This window comes from Heterocephalus glaber, unplaced genomic scaffold (genome assembly GCF_053883595.1).
Source record: "Heterocephalus glaber isolate CG9 unplaced genomic scaffold, H.glaber_assembly_v1.0 deba00001532, whole genome shotgun sequence".
NCBI lineage: Eukaryota > Metazoa > Chordata > Mammalia > Rodentia > Bathyergidae > Heterocephalus > Heterocephalus glaber.
Genome location: NW_028258330.1, coordinates 30,943,469 through 30,958,823, shown reverse-complemented (window position 1 = coordinate 30,958,823; position 15,355 = coordinate 30,943,469). Strand labels below are relative to the sequence as shown.

General features: G+C 40.5%; 1 long non-coding RNA gene across 1 annotated transcript; it reads right to left on the bottom strand.

Annotated features, from left to right (window-relative positions):
• Positions 1 to 1,708: 1,708 nt before the first annotated feature.
• Positions 1,709 to 4,153, bottom strand: LOC147824737 (uncharacterized). The gene is made up of 3 exons (XR_015441922.1): positions 4,068 to 4,153; positions 3,923 to 3,963; positions 1,709 to 1,873 (listed from the first exon to the last, which is right to left on the bottom strand). It is a non-coding gene; the product is annotated as an uncharacterized LOC147824737 (long non-coding RNA).
• Between the last annotated feature and the right edge of the window lie 11,202 nt (positions 4,154 to 15,355).

The following is a 15,355-nucleotide window of genomic DNA, read 5'->3' as shown; positions in this document are numbered from 1 at the left end:
AAACCAGCACAACAGTCACCTGCTTTCCTTGACAGGACTGTTGCTCCTGAATATTGCCACACCTGGGGTGTGTGCTGGGGCCCTTGATTAGAAGTATGAATATCTTTATCCATTCAGGATGAGGTGGTGGCAGCTTCTGTAACACTTCCCACAGGTGGCTTGGCTCTTGATCAAGCTTCCTTTGATGCATATGGGAGATCTTCAAAAGTTACTGAAGCTTCTCCAAAGGTGTATGTCCTGTCCATGTGGCCATATCATGTGAGTCAGAAGATATCATGAGACTGCAATCTTACCAATTAAAATGGTATGTAAGTCTGTGTGACTGATTTTATAACTTAGTAAGACTTTCTGTACAAGCACTATTCTAAAATTTAAACAATATTTTCTTGGATTATATTGATTTAGGAAATAGTGTTATGATGAGAGGCAAATTGGAGTCACTATTTTAGAAATGTTAGGAATATTTCCTCATGGATGAATCAAATGTTCATGTGCTGCTTGCTCCATCTTATTGGGTAATGGGTATAGAATATAGCTGTTTATGCACACATATAAACACACACACTTCTTACTCACTCTGGACAGCTCTCTCTTTTTCACTTACTCAGGGATGCTGGATGTATACACAACTCTTAGACTCTTGATCCTTTTAGAGCTATGAGCTCACATATGCCTACTCCCAATTGTTTAATAGGAGCTCTTGTGTTTTATCTATTGGGCATTCAGTGCCTGGTTTTCTAGTTTTCAGGAAGATATCTCACTCAGGGCATCAAACATCTGTCCTCCTCAGCATATCCTAACTCTTTTCTGCACCTGAGCAATCAGTTTTGCACTTGACCTTCAGCTTTGAGTTCTGTTCAACTTGTTTTTAGCACTACACAGGGGCCATTAGAGGATGTTCTTACTTGCCTTGGTCTCATCAACTTCAAAGTCCAGCGAGGGTGTGCTGTGCATGCCAATCATCGATTCAGGTGGCCTAGCAAAAAGCCTTGGACTCAGTTGTGACTCATGCCCATACTTTCCAAGGACATGGCAGGGGAATCCTCATACAGAAGCTCGAGTCTTCAAGCCAGATCACCATCAGGCCCTACAGAGGGAAAGAATAAGGGTAGGAGCCACTAGGAGAAGTAGATGGGTTGGGATCAAATCCTGGAGCCCTGAGCCATGCACAAATCATTTGGTGACAGAAACCGCCAAAGTTAGGATCCTTGGGTTTCAAGTTGATTTTTGAAAACCATTTGTAGTCCCAGTTCAGTGGAGAGACTGTTTGGATAGCAGATGTAATCATGTTATGTAATATTCACATTACCAATTATTATTAATATTAATCACTATTTGCCTAAATGCTATACAGTTTACTAGAATGATTCATTTAATACTTTTATCAACCCAATGTAATAAATTATTTTATAGATATAGAAAAAATGCACAGATAAGTTAAACAACTTTCTCAGAGTCCCAAAGTCAGTAATGTTAAAACCAGCATTTGAACCCATGAGCCTGACACAGATCTGTGTCCAACCATAATCCAATAGTGTTTCATAACAATATAAACTAGGAATTGAATATTTTTTATGTGAAGGTCCAGATAGTGAGTATTTTAGGCTTTGTAGTCATATGGTCTCTATGGCAACTGCTGAACTCTGCTGTCATAATACTTAAACATTCATTGACAATATGGAAATGAATGGTGTGGCTATGTCTCATCTCAATAAGGCTTTATTTATAAAAACAAGCCATGGGATAAGTTTGATCCAAATAGTATTTTTCTAACACTTGGCATAAACCACGGAGGAGATTGAAGTCTCAGATTCACTGGAACACTTCTGTGTCAGGTACTTCAATTAATTCATTTTATTGAATCATTCAAAAGCTGTGAAGTAGAAAAAGAATTATCAGTTTACAAATAAGAAAACCAAGGCTCCATGAGGTTAATGTTCCCAGAGACATACAGCTAGTTAATGGCAAAAGAGAACTGAGCATATCTCATCATCACTCAAGTTCCTTTGTCATTTTTCTTTCTAGGCTTTCCAAGTAGACTGAAGCCCCATAAATAATCAACTCCAGAACCTATACCATGCCCTTTTTCTTATTCAGGGTAGTGTGAATGTGTCATCACTTGGCCAGGACTAGCTGCAAGGCATGCTGGGACTCAGGAGCATGGAAGAAAAGGAGGTACTTAGAACTAAAATTGAGAGAACATTTCCAGTTGGAAGACTTTTAACTTATAAGCCATCCCTGGGGTGAATGTAAAATGATTCCTATATTAAAGAGTCATGATTGAGACTGTCTTTCAGGGTTACTTATATTAAATGTATGACTATCAAATAGATGAATGGATTGATAAATTAATGATCAAATGCACAAATGAGTGGATGAATTAGTTTCTGCAACTTTTAGGGATGGAGGATGTAGATCAGTGTTAGAGTACTTGCCTAGCATGTAAGAGACCTTGGGTTCAAAAAAAGTTTTTGTAAATTTTTAAGATGTAGCAGAAGAAAGTTAGGAACCATGGAAGCTGTCTAAGTAAGCAAGAAGGCCAGGTGGGTTCAGAGAAGTAATATGTCCATTTTTGATGGAGCTGTAAGAGAAGGCTCACTGAAAGAGGAAGTAATTGAATTCGGCCCTGAACAGTGCAAATTACTTGTCATTTAATTGCTATATGAGTTTGAAAATTGTTAAGATTTTCTGTGTTGACTATTATTTGTGTAACATTTTTGTAAATATTACGTGGGCATTTTACAAAACCAATACTTTCTGCTTTAGGACTCTATGTTTCTTTTTGTTTGTTTGTTTTGACACTGGGGATAGAACTTGAGGCAGGCATCGGCACCGCTGAGCTAAATCCCCAGCACTGGACCCCGTGTATTTCTTGCAAAGGCATACTGAACTGAAGATGGTGAGAATAAATCACCTTTTCTCATGAATGTGTGTGTGATGATGTCTTCTTACCTTTTTATATTATTGTTTCATTATTCATTTTGATACTACATTGCTCGGTGTTTAATGAGACAGAAGCATTCTTGTTCTGCATTTTGTTTGTGGATTGGTTCAGCCTATATAGTCATGTAGTCACTAATTGTATAGTGGGAAAAAAGAATTTAATAATTCAGGGGAGTGAAACAAAGAGACAGCACAAAGATGGGATCAGTGAAAACACTTCCTAGCTATGATAGAAAAAATACAACAAGGAAGTAGAATGAAAGAAGGGTGGGCATCCATTGAGGGCTTGCTGTTGATTTTGGGGTAGTTGGACCCTATATTCATAATACCCTCAACATTCTCTGAGAAAGGTCTGTCTGTCTGTCTATCTATCTATCTACTTATGGCATGGTAATAGTGGCATTTCAACTTTTTAAGATGAAAGATCAAGTTGCAACAATGAAACTGGATAAAATGTGAGGTAAGGAGACAAGACTAGAGAGGTGTCAAAATGGTAATCTTGAGACTGGGGTGAAATCATTGAGGCAGGAGAGTCCCTGCCAGTGTGACTTAGGCATGTTTAACTATAAGGCAACTCTGGGCTCCCTGTTGTGGTTTGAGCTGTGAGGGTTTATTATCCCACAAAGTAAAAGTCAGACCTGTAGCTATGAGTGATTGTAAGGCTGAGCGATACCTTTGGAGCAGGGACAGAGTGTTTAGTTTACAAAAGTCATCTAATGTCAAAAATACCAAGATCAGAAGCTGAAAAGTCACTTGAGAGTTATTGTAAAAGTTCCAAAACAAGCATGATGAACTTGATTATAAGGGAGGAGCAGGACTGAAGGAGAAGTAGGAGCATATAAGAGAGACTTGGAAGGAAGAATCTATATGACCTAATTTTGATAGGATATTTGAGACAAAACCAAAATAATGCATTTTAAAGTAAACAAAAGTCCAGTGGTTACGCATTTCATTATGCTTTCTGCATTCATTTACTCACTTTGTCTTGGTAGCAGCGCTGTGAAGTTCGTGCCCTGGTCCCTGTTTACAAATATGAAAACTGAGGTTCAGAGAGGCTTATGGGACTGGCCCATATAGTCAGAGCTAGAGTTCAAGTTCAGTTACTTCTAACTTCCAAATCTTACCTTTTCACCCAAAGTGACTTGGGGACTTGCTGCTTCCTATACATGGGAAACAAAAATGCACATTCAGTGGCTGTGACATTGGATGGACTATGCTGAACACATATCTGATTCTTTAAAAAACAAATCCGGCCGAGTGCTGCATCACTCACCCCAAGTGGCCTGAGGGAGGTAATTAAAAACAGCTGGAGCAGACATCCTGAAAGGAGAAGCAGGAAGGGGCTGGCTCAGGAAAGGAGAAGGAGAACTGATCCCGGAAGTTACTGCAGGAGACAGGGCATGGCTAGACAGAAGGGACAGGGCCAAACAGAGCAAGAGGCTGCTGTTCTGAAAGAAAAAGGAAATCACATTCTAAAAATGCAAAGGTTCCTAGGGCTGCATTGTCTCTGAGGACAGAGTAAAGTAATAGATACATGGCCCTGAAACCCTGCCGCCTTGACTCTCCATCACAAGAAAATAAGTTTCAGTCTAGGCAATAAAAGTAGTAGAGAAGCCAATGAAAAATCCACAGGTAGAAGGGCAAAGCTGAAAGATGAAGTGCCCTGTTTGTACTTAGAGGTTATTTTTCCTTAGTCTTCTCTCCTGTAGGTACTGGTGGCTCATTTATCTCAAAAGGCCAAGAAACTGATTTTTTTTTATTGATGAATGACCACTTGCCTTTTGATATACAGCCACTGAGTTAATTTTCCCTTCCTGAAGCTGCTGTACCTCTGAGTTGTCATACCTGCTAAATTACCTCCATTGAGGACCCAGAGATCGTCTGGGTGGCCCCTGAGACCCATGGCCTGGCCAGAGAGGACTTATATAGCACTGGCCCAGAAGCCTCAGCAGATGATAGAGTATTATCCTGTTGACCAGAAAATGGGAAGTCAGGAGGGGAAGTGGATTGGAAGCATGAGTGAGGCATGTTCAGTTGCTGCACCAAACCACCATCCCTCGGTACCCACTCTACTCCATGGATTTAGCTAGAGGCTCCAGGCCAAGTTGGATTAGGGGCATCTAGTTTCAAGCGAGGAGATAGCAAGAGTGGCCTGCCATCTTTTTTACTTACATGGGCAAACACTTTGTTATGAAGTTATTAATTTGTGAATGAATGACTCAGTCAAGAAATCAGGGTTTATTTGAAAATGAAAATGATATGGAACAAGAAAAACAGAGTACTAAGGACCACAGGAGGAGTCTTTTCCTGTTTGGGGTGAGATTGTAAAAATGATACCAAGGGTCAGAGATTGTCTGACTTGGGTCAGCATGTAGCTCTCCACTTCAAAGGTATGTGAGATTAAGGAACATGTGAAGCATCTCTAAAGTGATCTATATATGAAGCTAAAATACATACAAGATGAGGATAAAACTGTATTATTCCTGGTAAAGTATCTGATGTGAATTTCTTTTCTCTTGCTTCTGAAGAGCAATATAAATAACAAAGATACCTCGGTAGCCAAAGCCTCTGGTTAGAGCTAGCTTGAAAAATTCTCACATTTGTAACAACAAAGATCAACAAGAATTATTAAGTGCAAAATCATTAAGAATTATTAAGTGAAGGGCCGGGGATTTAGCTCAGCGTTTTCGCTGCCTGCTGCGCAAGCGCAAGGACCTGAGTTTGATCCCCAGTACCAAAAAAACACCAGAATTATTAAGTGCATAATGGCAAAACCAAGGCACAGCATAAAAACAGTTTGTACAGGTCCTGAAACTGCTTTGAGGGACACAAATTTAGGTTAACCAAAGGTGCCTTGAGTATCGATACTAGGTTCCACCGTTCATCTTGTTAAGGTCAGAGTATCTGTATTTTTCATTCTTTTTTAAAAAAAGCTTCCATTCAGTGAATATATCTCATATCTGAGAGTTTGTTAGGAGTACAGTGGCTCCTCCCTTAGCCATAATAAGATCGAGACAACACCAGCAGCTGCCATCTTTTCTATCTTCCTGACTCCACAACTTGGTGCCTCTTTCTGGAAAGTCTGGAAGTCTGGATCTGTTCCTGGGCACCCCAGCCCCAGAATCTGCACTCAGCTTGCTCCTGTGTGCAGAGTACCTGCCCCTCCCAGGGACTCCCAAGACAAGACACTTGCTCTCAGCCTCATCACTGATCCTGGTTCTGGGCTGGAGGCTGCTTTGGGTCCTCCGATTGCCATCTTCCTGCCCAGGATATATTTGGGGTAATCAAATGAATGAATTTTTATTCAGAACCCTAGTGATAGAGCAGGCACCTTTTGAGTTCATACAGTGAGAAAGGGAGGGACCCTCTTTGAAAGTGGGACAAAGGGAGGAGGCCTTTCCTCACCTTCCACAACATCTTTCTACACAAAGACATAAAAAGATCCCTGTATTACTTAGGTTCTGGTCTCTTCTACTACTTAGTAATTGACAGGGTCATTTATTCATCTGCAAAAGAATCAAGTTTTGTGAGCTTATTTCTCTCTACTGGAAGTTCTGATTTGATGGTCCTGGAATAGGACACAGGAAGGTAAAGAACCTACTTTGGAAAAGAAATACCTGGATTAAAACCCTGCCTCCTTCAGTCCTTAGAACTCTGGACGCAGCCTTTGAGTATCCATTTCATCAAAGGATGTTGTATGGTGGATGTAAATAGCTTAACATGTAATTCTGGTATAAGTACATGCTCAATAAATGACAATTAAAATTTCTCACATGTCATTGTAATACACACAGATATAATACATGTGCCATGCCGTACGTTGTTACCAGGAGAGCCCCTTGAAAATCTACCTTAGAACCATTTTCTGTTGTATCAAATGAAATGTAACATCTAAACACTCTAGTTGCCCTTCAAGGCTGCCCCAAGCAGAAGATGGGACTGGAGGGAATCAAGAAACCAAGAAAACAGACAGAAATTCTGATCCTGAGGTCTGTTAAGCAATAGAAAAACATCCTTTGGGGGTGTTTGCTGACAAAAACCCTTCCTGTTCCAAACTGGAGGCGAATACTGGAGAGAGGGAGGAAGCAAGCCAACATTGGTTTTGTTTGGGACCAGCTGGCTCATGTGACTAAGGCAGGAACGCAGCGCTGGGCTTGCTCCTTTCCCCAGCCTTTACATTCTGTGAGGGAAGTCACAGAATGGGAGGTCACCATATTGGCCAAAGACTTGTCCCCTGGGGTTTGCAGAGTGACAAAAGTGGCACAGAGTTCCTTTTCAGGGTGGTCTCTGACGGGAATGGAGAATCTGGGAAAATTTTTGATGATAGAACATTAAAACAGAAGCATATTTTTGGGGCTGAGAATCCCAATTTGGGGTCCAAAGTCTCAGACAATGTTGAAACTTCATAAAAAGAAAATGCTCAGTCCTTGCCTTTGGGGTTCTGATGGCTTGGGTTCCCTCCCTATTACTGATTATTTTCCTGAGCACAAAAGAAAGTTCATCTTTGCACTCCAGGATAGAGCTGCAGAGAGAATGATCCACCTATTTAGAGCAAAGGAGACAGTTTCCAGAGGATCTGCAGGGCTCTTTGCCTGGAGGCCCTTGGTGCCCAGGCTGGGCTAAGCTGATTAAAGTTCCATTCAGAATCTCAATAACCTGAAGGATATGCTGGGGCCACTGATGGGCTTCAAGATTAGCCACTAAACGGATCTCTCTCTGGAATTGTGGCTGCTGTATTTTTGGAAACTGAGCACTTAAAAAAAAGATTCTATTTTCTCATGGCTTTGCGTGTGAACCTCATTAATTTCCCAAAGTCTCAGCAGAAGAACAATTGCTCTAATCCCATCTGGCAAGGTTCTAAAGCCCGCAAATTTCTCATAGAATATAAAATATATGGAAAATGAATAGACACACTTATATATGACCTCTATAATAGATGGTTCAGTATACATAATAGGCTACGCGCCATAAGCAAACATGCACATATGTGTATATAAATATTCTTTCCTTGCCTTCCTGCCCTTATCCTGGAATTCTTAGCAATTTGGCCTGTCCCTGCTTATTAATGATGTTTCCAGAGCAGAGCTCATTGGTGCATTTTCTGCAATGGGCTGATTAATAGGTGGACACGGGGGAGCTCTTTGGAAGCCAGGGCATTGCCGGCTTGTTGACCTTGATGCTCCGGGATAGTCTTGCTTCAAACGACGGAATCTCAGTTAGCATCATAAATTGTGGAGCCACTGGTTTTATTACCCCTCTGCCTCCTGCTGGGAATGTTGTTTCTCTTTAATAATGGGCTGAGCAGCAGCAATATGCACTTCCCCTCCTCCTCTAGCCTCCATGACTTGCCTTGTGCGTTCCACTCCCCCACCTCCACTCTTGACCTCCTAGCCCTGATCACCAAAGCAGACAGACAGACCAACAGACAGAAAGTCAGACAGACAGACAGACACACTCACGCCAAATAAATGTACACACAAGCACCGGACACACAGTCACATGCATGCATACACACACGGATATATATGCACATATATTCACAGGATCATGTTCATTTAGATGCAATACACATCTCCATCATCCCCGATTCCTTTTAGCTTCAGGACTTAGTAAGGACCCACCTTCCACCCCTCTTCCTTGCCACAGCTAAATCAGGTATGGATTTCCAAAGGCACTTTTCTAAATGTAAACAAACAAACAAAAAACAGAGAGTAACCAATTGGAGAGAATATAAAGAGCATAAAAACAGTCTTGCTTTCAAAATATAGAAATCTAGAATCACAGTAGAAATAGAGAAGAACCGGCCTGCCTTCTGTGTACTGTGCTCAGAAGAGCAAAGAGAACTCCTTGAATCTTCAGTTTCCAAAATCCCATGGCCTGCAAGAGCCATTCTACTCCTTGGACCACCTCAGGGACTAATCACTCACAAGCTTGGATCAGAGCTGGAGCCAAGGGAAGGTTTCCCTTCCTGTCCACCATTAGCCTCTCCCTTTTCTAGATCACCGTGCTTCTACACCTAGTGAGCTCCAGCTCATTCTTGGGATCTCTGCTTCTTATCGCCTTTTCAGGGGAGCCCCATCCATTAAACTCTGCTCTTTACATTCAAGAATATTGGTTTTTTTTCTTGTTCACAGTAAACATCATACTCGTAAATTCCTGTTTGCTTGTGGGAGCATTTGGTTAACGTCTGTCTCCATAGCTGAAGTGTAAATTCCTTCCGTGTTGGGTCCCACATTTGATTGTACTTACCCTTAGATCTCTGGTATTTATTCCATTACCAGGAATGCAGTTCACATTAAACAAATATTTGCTCATAGCATAAACAACCTTTCCATATTGGATTATACACAGGAGAGGTGACTTCCAAAATCTATTCCAGTTCAAAAGTTCAGAACAAGAATCTGTCCATATTGTAGTAGCTGTGTGGGGTTCCACTGAGATCCCTCTTGCTCACTTGGTGCATCCATGGCTCAGCAGGATGGGAGGTCAATGATTCACAGCTGGACCCTTTAGACAGTGACTCTGGGATCAGGGTCCATCTCTTCCAGAAATGCCTGGGAAGCTACCTTCTCTCCAGAAGTTTGTTAATAGCCAATGGCCAAAGAATATGGGGGAGAAAATTTGCCTTTTGACTCAAAGTGGAACTTTTATTGTGTCATTCAGACACCAAAGCTGCCTGTGGAATCAGGCTGAGACTAGACTTTAGCTGAATATGCATATTAGTCAGCTTTGTGTTACTGTAAGGAAATATCTGACACAGCCTACTTAGCAAGAAAAGAGATTTACCCACTCACAGTTTGGAAGGATACAGTGCAGATTCGGTCCCCCATCAGTTCAGCATCTGGTGAGGGTGTAACTGTAAATGGTGTCAATAGTGTCATATAATGGCTTAGCGAACACTGGGGAAAGCAGTCACATTTTGAGGTGGAACCAGATGGAGAACTGGAAGGACCAAACTTGTTACTTTTATAAAAATCCATGCAGAGAAATACCAAGGGACACTTGAGAATTACCTTCTAAAAGCATGTCCAGTGAGCTAAGGGCCTCCCAATAGGGCCACCTCTGAAAAGTTTCACCATCTCTCAGTGGACCATTCTGTAGACCAAGTCTTCCATCACAAGTGACCAGTGGGGGACATTCAACCACAACCAAACTATATAGCAAACCATCTTTGGCTGGATGCTTCCCTTGCCCTATACCACTTCCTTCTGTTCTTTAAAGTTTTTGGGGGAGGCACATTCTTAATAACTTGTTTGATTATGATTCTCATCTTAAGAACTGCTCTAGGGGAACTAAACCAAGACATATTTAATATTTATAACCATCAGGATACTGGCGAACTGACTTTCTGAAAGAAAACTAGATGCCCACTCTGATTTGTAGCATTTCCTAATTTCCATGGAGTAAATAACTCCAACTATGCTAATTTCAAGCTACCAATGTGATGTCATTGGACTAAGGTGGAAAGAGATGCATATTAATGGCTTGTGGGAATCAGTATGAGCCATATATAACATATCATAGCTTATGATATACATAAATCAAAAAATTGTACACATAATAATATTTGTAGTAATACCATTAGATGCTATGTGCTAAACATTTTGCTAAATATATTTATTTCTGTCCTCACAACTCTGAGAACTTTGTATTGTTGTTACTCTCATTTTACAGATATAGAGACTGCAGTTCATATAGTTCCATGATTTATCTAAAGTCACATTGCTAATAAATGATGGAGCTGAGATTCAGATAAGACTCCAGATTGTAATGTACGCCCAGATTTAGTGCTTCCTATTGAAAGGTAATACTTGCTCTCTTCATATGGATAAAATTTAACATTTAAAATGGTGACTTTTTATGCCTTGTAATTTGTGTACTTTAAAATACTTGATTATTTCAATAAAATAAATCACACAGGACAAATATGGTCATTTTAAAGTTGACAATGTGAGGCTTACGGTGATTTGTTGAAAGGTTGGAAGGAATAGATCTGCAGCTGCACATCAGGCCTTTTCTTAGTTCATGTGTCTTTCCAGCAGATCTGTCTCTTTCTTCCCCAGAACCTCAACTCTCAAAGGGCAACTGCTCTATTGTTTGAATGTGAAATCTATCCAACTCCTAACCAGAAAAAGGCAACATTCAAGATATTGTATGGAACATCATTCATAGTTCTTCAGCAGATTGAAACCTACATCAATTTAGGTTAGATATAAACTCAACAATGGAAGATAAACCATTACTCCTAGAGAGGTGAAAGTTAAACCAACTCATAATTGTCAAATTCCCGAGGTACCTGTCAGGGACATCCAAGGAACTTTATGATACTTTGCTTTGGAGTAAGGGATCCAAAACCCTTAATGTAGAAATTGGCACTTGACAGGCAGTTGATGTATTTACTAGGTCATTTTTCCTTCCTTGACGAAAACAGTTAGCAGATCTTGCTGGAAAATTCCAGGGCACTTGTGCTATGGTGCAATGGGTGGGTCCATAGGACATTTGGTCTGGAGGTTTTTGGTTCACCCCTCAACACCATCTTGTGGGCAATGGAAACTTTGCCAGAGTTTGGGGATGCCTGCACAACCATTGTGTGATTTAATTTAAAATAAGAATTAGGTAACATATGTTGCTCTATATGGAAACCTAGAGAATATATAAAGGTGAAGAAGTTGAGTTTATAATCAAAAATAATGTCATCCACTGGTACTATTACTTTTTTTCCTTATATTCTTTTATTGGTACATTTTAGGTATACAATACATTTACATTTATCATTGGGTGCTTGTACCTGTACATGATGTATCTTGGTTCTTATTTTTTCCCCATTACCTGTGCACCCTTCATCCCCTCCACCCTTCCCTATTTACATAGACTTCATTTCCATTTTTTTTCTTTTCTCATAATTTTTCCTTTCCCTTCTTTCCTTTCCCCTTCCCCTCCCTTCACCCCTACCCCTTTGGACCTTTGCTTCCTATTTCAAATTATCAAGTATTCCTTTGAATCATTTTAACCCTTATTTACACTTCCAGTTTCTCACACTAGAGAAACTATTCATTATTTACACATGTGTGTCCCATTTATTTCACTTAAGAGTACGCCCTTAATATGCATCCATTTAGCTATAAATGTCTCTAGTTTCTCATTCTTTATGGCTGAGTAGTACTCCATTTTATAAAAAAAACCCCACATCTTCTTTATCCAGTTTCCAGTTGATGGGCACTTGGGCTGTTTCCAAGATTTAGCTACTACAAACTGTGCCACTATAAACATGAGTGCACATATATTGCTGTGGTATGATTCTTTTAATTCTTTGGGAAAGATACTCAGCAGGGGAATAGCTGGATCAAATGGGACCTGTAGTCCTAGTTCTTTGAGGTATCTCCATACTGATTTCCACAGTGGTTGCACCAGTCTGCACTCCCACCAGCAATGGAGAAGGGTTCCTTTCTCCTCACACCTCCTCCAGCATTTGTTATTGGTTGATTTCTTGATAGCAGCCATTCTTTCTGGGGTGAGGTGGAATCTCAGTGTTGTTTTCATCTGCATCTCTCGAATAACCAGTGACGTTGAACAATTTTTCATATATTTACTTGCTGCTTTTACTTCTTTGTCTGAGAATGTCTGTTCATTTCAGATGCCCATTTTTGAATTGGGTCTTTAAATTTGGAAGGTCTGATTTTTTTAAGTTCTTTATAGATTGTAGAGAGTAGACCTTTGTCTGAGGTACAGCTGCTAAAAATTTTTTCCCACATTGTAGGTTGTCTCTTAGCTCTGTTAGTGGTTTCTCTTGCAGTGCAAAAGCTTTTTAATAAGATGAGATCCCAGTTGTTGATCCTTTGTGGTAGATCCCATGCTACTGAGGTTTTGTTCTGGTACCATTATTGATACTAAGTGGGGACAAGACATCTGACTGTAGTAGGCTTGCTTTCTCTCACAGTACTAGTTGTGGAATCAGGCAGATCTTGGCTTGATTTTGACTCTGTGTCTATGGTGTTGACCAAATTACTTTCCAGATCTCACCACGCTTCCACATTTGAAAGGTAAAGAAAGAAGTAATGCTAATTTACTGCCTTCTTGAGCAAATATGAGAATATTTATATTTAAGCCACTTGCTCAATATTCAGCATTTTAAATATATTCATCAATGGTAATTAATACTGATATTATTACTATTAATATGACATTTTTTTAAAGGAGGAATGTTTTCTGTCCTTTCTATCTCTTAGAGTTGCCACCTTGAGAGTTATATGCTTAAAAATCTAAACCAAATTCTAGGAGTTAAAACTCATGTAATTTCTTTCCCTTCTGTTGGAGGGAACCCCAGGACAAGAATCACTCCTCTTCCAGTCTGGAACTGTGGATGAGTTAGGTGGTCATTCAGTAAAATATGGAGCCACTTATTTGGCACAATATCCACTTAGTACCTTTAAATCAATAGACATTGATATGGAGGGTCTGATGATTCCTGGAAACACATCTATTGAGTCCTTGGTGTATGTAAGAATATGCGGAGGTGACTAAGGACTAGATCCTACTTCAAAGAACCCACCGTTAACACTTCTCACCATCCGATAGTCCAGGGACTATTCCCTGCTTTTCTTCTGGGGAGGGGGCCGAGGGAGTGATGTAATCTTTTACATACACCATTTTACGCATAATTTCCGTTAAGCTTAGCCATAGCCTCCATTGGGAAGAACTTTAAATTCAGTTGCATTTGGTGAGTGCCTGCTGTGTGCCTGACATTGTGCTGGTTTCAGTGGAGGGTCCAGTCACATCACTTGCTCTCCAAGTACATGGCTGTGCTAAGGTGCCAGATAGTGAGCTTGAGATGGCACCTTTCCAAAGGGAAGAAAATGTTCTTGGTTGAGCTTAGCTGCAGGTGGTAAGAAGATTAATTAATCAACTGACACCCTCGAAGATACCCTGCTTTTGCTCCTGTTTTGTGGCTATTGTGGGTGGTATTAAGTCTGGGGGCCAGCCTTGGCGGTATATTATCTATCTGTTGAAAACGTCCAGACTACTGTGAGCGCAATCTTCCTCCTATCTCAGCTTGCCCTGGAAGTAGCAGAGACAGGAGGAGATAGCTGGACTTTGTAGAAATCTTTCATGTAATGGGCAGATCTTCCATGTGAAGGGCAGTGTGTTTTACTCCAAATTCCCACTTTTTCCCATTACAGAGGCTGATGGCTGGTAATGTAGAAAAAAACAGCTCGATGTGGATACAGCTTCACTGTCACTTCCCTCAAATAACTCATAGTCAAGCCCGGTGTGGTGATGCACACCTATAATTCCAGGATTCTGGAAGATTGAGACAGGAGGAGAACAAGTTCAAGCCCAGCCTGGGCAACGTAGTGAGGCAAGACTGTCTCAAAAATAGGCCTAGGGAAATAGGTCCATGTGAAGGCCCTGAGCTCAGTTCCTAGTACTGAAAAAAAAAAGATAACCAAGTCATATATAGAGGTCCATCAATTATAGGGGAAGGCCAAGTTGGGAGGATATTGGGTAACTTTTGAGAATTCCCCCCCAAAGTCCTGAATACCCTATATTCAAGAAATATTTATACTCCCTCCCTGCCCTATCCTAATCCTCAGCAGTCTCTAGACTCAAATGAAAGTAAACTCCCAGGAATTCCAAGGTAATGTGCCCTATAAAGGAAATGACATCGAGCACTCTATGGAAATCTGCATGTACAGAAATACGTGTTGGTTGCAGAAATTGCCCTTTCCCGCTGCCTGCTGTTTCTGAGCTTAGAAAGCAGGAGTGCAGGACATGACCAGTCACAAGGACTCAAGCCATTTGGTCAGACACAGGGCTGACTTCTGAGAAGCTGAACAGCAGAACAGCCACCACTAACAGCTACGCACTCAATGTGTGCGATCAAAGTGAATCTCTCTGGACATCCTCGGCAGAGTTGAAGAAGAGAGGTTGCGATTCCCTTTGCAGAACAGATCTGTGTGGAAGTTGTGGTGGAGATTGAAATCACACACATTGCATGGTATTTCCCTATTCGTTCTCAACTTTAATCAGAAATGCATTTGTTGAGGTTGCAGAGTTGCTAAGCGGTATTATTCTTTTAAAATTAAGAGTTAAATATTATTCAGAAATGTAGGGTGCTGGTAGGTTCTATTCCTGAATCTGGGTGCTGGTTGTACTTAAGTATGCTTGTTATGGTCTATATGTATATACATATGATATGCATATGTATTTTGTACATATACCAAAATTTTAGGAATGAATAATGTAAGCCGACACCTGAACTTGGTCATACAACATAATTTAAATTATTCAGTCACAAACACTCAAATGTCTGTGATATTAAAATTCTGTATCAAAAAATAAAATAAAATAAAATTCTGTGAAACAGGATCAAGGCAGCTCGGCCCAACTTAACACTCTGCATTGAGAGTACCAG